This window comes from Gorilla gorilla, chromosome 18 (genome assembly GCF_029281585.2).
Source record: "Gorilla gorilla gorilla isolate KB3781 chromosome 18, NHGRI_mGorGor1-v2.1_pri, whole genome shotgun sequence".
Classification (NCBI taxonomy): Eukaryota; Metazoa; Chordata; class Mammalia; order Primates; family Hominidae; genus Gorilla; species Gorilla gorilla.
In genome coordinates, this window is record NC_073242.2 from 5,319,734 (window position 1) to 5,324,485 (window position 4,752).

The following is a 4,752-nucleotide window of genomic DNA, read 5'->3' on the forward strand; positions in this document are numbered from 1 at the left end:
GCTTTTGCCTGTCAGTTGTGTGTGTCCCTTATAGTCCCTTCCCCCACAGCTCTTGCTGAAAGGGTTTGCCTTGTTTTGTTTTGTTGTTTTGTATTTAGCCAGAGGATGCCAAAATTAGTCTTCTCAAAGCTTTGAGTAGAATAAGTGTGGGAATAAGCCAGTTTTTTTGTTTGTTTGTTTCTGTAACTTAAATGAACGGGTTTTTTTCCCTTGTATGCCACTTGTCCTAACATGTCCTTTAGGTGTTTAACCTGCCTCTGACCTGGCTTGCAATGCATAGGTGAGGAGAAGCAGAGAGCTTGTCATATGCAAGTCCTGTCAAGAAAACAGGTGGGCATGGTGGCTCAGGTCTGTAGTCTTTGGGTCTTTGGGAGGCCAGCGTGGGAGGATCACTTGAGCTCAGGAGTTTGAGACCAGCCTAGACAACATACTGCGACCCTGTCTATACAAAAAAAAACTTTTCTAAATTAGCCAGAGGTGGTGGTGCATGCCTGTAGTCCCAGCTACTCGGGAGGCTGAGTGAGGCAGGAGGATCACTTGAGACCAGGAGGTTGTGGCTGTAGTGAGTGATGATCATGCCACTGCACTTCAGCCTGGACCACAGAGCAAGACCCTGTGTAAAAAAATAAAATAAAAAACAGATTGGATGTCTTTCTTCTGATGTATTAGCTATTTTCATATGTTTTCAAACATACTTAATATCCTTACAGGCATTATGTGGATTCAGGGTAAACTTCTCAGACTGTGAGCCTGAGAGTCCCTCTCTAGGAGGCTCCACACCATTCTGCCTGCTAGATCGGGGCCAGATGAGATGAAAGTCAACGCTTGAGAAAGAAAACCAACATGCATTAACTGAAACACCGTCTTCACTTGTTCATCCACAGGGTATAGAGCGAGTTCCAAGAACCAGGCTAGGAAATGACACGCTAAGTTTCCTATTTCTAGCGGCTGCCAAGGCCACCAGCAAGCATGGGAACCTCTGGGAGTCACAGCTCCTCCATCTCCAGAGGCCTGGCAGTGGCCAAGTCTAGAAGGACGCGGGTGGTGCCACCTGGTACAGGGTGAGGGTGTGAATAACAGACCCCGAAGGTTGCCACCTCAAGCCCCATGCCTTGTCCAGGAATACACAGGCTCTTTTGATGTCAGGTAACTTTGCCGTATGATCTTTGTGGTGTACCTGGTAGGTCACACCCTATGAGCGTGTAGATCCCTCCTCCCGTGCTGGCTGCTTAATTTCTTCTGCACTCATAATCCTGACGATCTTGAAGATCATCACTGAAATACTCCTGTGTAATGTGTGGCTACAAAGTGCTATCTAAAGATGCTCTCTCCAACTCAGCTCATGAAGATGAGAGGAACATCACAGGGAACTGTGTGGCTTCTTAGCAGGCATCAGGGCAGATACTTAGAAATTAAAGTTGAATTTTAGAAACTTACATTTTATATTTTACATGCCCATCTTACATTTTAAGGCATTTTAGTGAGAAAAAGTTGCATCCCAAATAGTATTTCTGAATCTGAAAGGAAGTCAACTCCTCTGTTACCAGAAGTTCTTCTTTTTTTTTAGACAGAGCCATTCTGTCACCCAGGCTGGAGTGCAGTGGCACAATCTCTGCTCACTGCAGCGTCAACCTCCCAGGATCAAGTGATCTCCCACCTCAGCCTCCCAAGTAGTTGGGACTGCAGGCATGCACCACCACGCCTGGCTGATTTTTTTTTTTTTTTTTTTTTTGGTAGAGTCTGGGTTTCACTATGTTGCCCAGGCTGGTCTCAAGCTTCTGGATTCAAGCGATCCTCCCTCCTTGGCCTCCCAAAGTGCTGGGATTACAGGTGTAAGGCACTATGCCCAGCTGTAAGCCACTATGCCCAGCTGTAAGAAGTTCTAATTCAGCACCAACTTTCAGGAGAAGACCAGTTGTATGATTCCATAAGCGTCAAGAATTATCCAGCACCTTGTTAAAATTTCATTTTAACCAACTTAAAGTAACAAATCTGTGCAATCATGGTAGTGATAATTAATCAATTGAGTTGATGGCCAAGTCTGTTGGCCTCTGCCTGTGGTAGCATTGCTCCTACTGTAGTATGCTACCTCAGGAATTCAAAGGGCTCGTTTCTCAAAGGTATAAAGCAGAAGCTTTAAACATCCCCCAAAATGCAAGCTTGCTCTAACTTGTTCACCAGGAAGAATTATAGATTACATCTGTTTGCCCAGCCTCATCATTTTCACTTTATGGAACCTCACAACTCTCCGTAACCTTTATCGCACGTTATTTGCTGGAGATGGCGCCATGCTCCTTTCATGGATTAGCTGACATTCCTAATAGGCTGGATATTTTAGGCTGTTTTGCAGGCTTAGAAATAGAGATTTGGGGCCAGGCACGGTGGCTCATGCCTGTAATCCCAACACTGGGAGGCCGAGGTGGGTGGATCACCTGAGGTCAGGAGTTTGAGACCGGCCTGACCAGTATGGTGAAACCCCCATCTCTACTAAAAATTACAAAAATTAGCCAGGCGTGGTAGCACATGCCTGTAGTCCCAGCTACTCGGGAGGCTGAGGCAGGAGAATGGCTTGAACACGGGGGGCGGAAGTAACAGTGAGCTGAGATGGTGCCACTGCACTCCAGCCTGGGCAACAGACTGAGACTCCATCTCAGGAAAAAAAAGAGAGAAAAGAAATGGAGATTTGGCAAAATTAAGTCACTTGGGATCCCAGGAAATTGGAATCTGAGGCTGAATGAAACCTCTTAGTGGGATGGTTGAACATCTATACGGCAAATTATGTTGCAAGTGGAAAATGTGAAAAACACAATAGAGCCTGGCATGGTGGCTCACACCTGTCATCTAAGCACTTTGGGAGGCCAAGGGGGAGGATCGCTTGAGGCCAGGACTTCAAGACCAGCCAGAGTAAGTGAGACCTCTGTCTCTACAAAAATGTTTTTAAAATTGGCCGAGCAGTGGTGGCTTACACCTGTAGACCCAACTACTTAGGAGGCTGAGGTGGGATCACTTGAGCCTAAGAGTTCAAGTGAGCCCTGATCATGCCAGTGCCTCCAGCCTGAGCAACAGGATGAGACCCTGCCTCTAAAAACTGAACAACAACAAAAATCAGTAGGGTGTCAGCTACGGGAGTTACTGTTTCGGTGCAATCAGATTAGGATGAGAGGATCTGAACTGATGAGCATTGCAGTAGGTGAAAGACGGTAAGTGGCCATTTCTATTAGCATTAAATAGTCACTGATGGGGTTTCATCAGGATTCACAATACATGTGTGGCTCCCAAATTGAGTTTCAAAGTCTTGGGTTCATGGTGTCCCCCTGCCCAGCAAAATAAAGTGCAAATCTTACGGAGCAACACATTTTAAGTTCAGGGCTCAAGTACTTCCAGAGACAAAAGTCCTGGGGACACTAGCTCAGAATGGGGGAAAGGGGACCCTGAGCCAAGAGTCAACCAGGATGACATGCAGAATCAGACCTGCAAAGGCTGCAGATACTGTAGTTATGAGGCACACCCAACGCTTAAAGATAAATATGTAGTTGGAAGTATAAGAGCCTATTAAAACTGCTAGAATATAAGAAATCAAATAGGACAAAAATAGAATCATTGGCAGGGTGCAGTGGCTCACGCCTGTAATCCCAGCACTTTGGGACGCCGAGGGAGGCGGGTGGATCACTTGAGGTCTGCAGTTCAAGACCAGCCTGGCCAACATGGTGAAACCCCGTCTCCACTAAAAATACAAAAAAAATGAGCCGGGCGTTAATGGCGCGTGTCTGTAGTCCCAGCTACTCAGGAGGCTGAGGCAGGAGAATCGCTTGGACCCAGGAGGCGAAGGTTGCAGTGCGCCGAGATCGCGCCATCACACTCCAGCCTGGGCGACAAGAGCGAAACACCGTCTCAAAAAAAAAAAAAAAATCGCTGCCATTAATAACCCAGTGGATGGGTTAAACAGATTGCACGTAGCTGAAAAGAAACCGAAAGTCTGGACTGGCGCGGTGGCTCACGCCTGTCATCTCAACACTCTGGGAGGTCGAGGCGGGCAGATCACTTGAGATCAGAAATTTGAGACCAGCCTGGCCAACATGGCGAAACCCCGTCTCTACTAAAAATACAAAATTAGCTGGTCTGTAATCCCAGCTACTCCGGAGGCTGAGGGAGAAGAATCACTGGAACCCAGAAGGCGGAGCTTGCAGTGAGCCAGGATCGCGCCACCGCACTCCAGCCTGGGCGACAGAGCGAGACTCCATCTCAAAAAAAAAAAAAAAAAAAGAAAATCTGAAGCAGTCAGTGCAGTACGGAGAAGTGGGCGAAAGGAAGGAGGCCACGCTGCTGGATTTCAGGATGAGATGGGCGTTGAGGGTGCATTCACAGAATCCCGGGAGGAGCCAGCTGAGTGGGGAAGGCATTAGGAGAGGGGAGGCACTGAGCGGGGCGCGGTGCTGTAGGGAACGGAGGCTCATCAGGGCGGCCGGGATTGAGGCGCAGGCGCTGAGCCTTCACCTAAGTCCGCGGAAGTGTGCAGAGCCTGGAGACAGGATCGAGGTCACCGGAAGCCCACGGTGGCGGGGACATGAGCAAGCTACAGCGCGCTGGGGGAAGCGACCACTGCCGCCCCGCGGATCCCACCGGCCTGGCCGGGAGCTCCCTCCGCCCGGCTCACCCGCGCTTCCGGCCCGAAGCCCGGCTTCCTCTGACGTCACGGTCCCTGCGCCCCCTGGCGGCGCAGCTGCGGCGGGACGCGCGGGCACCGCCCCCTCC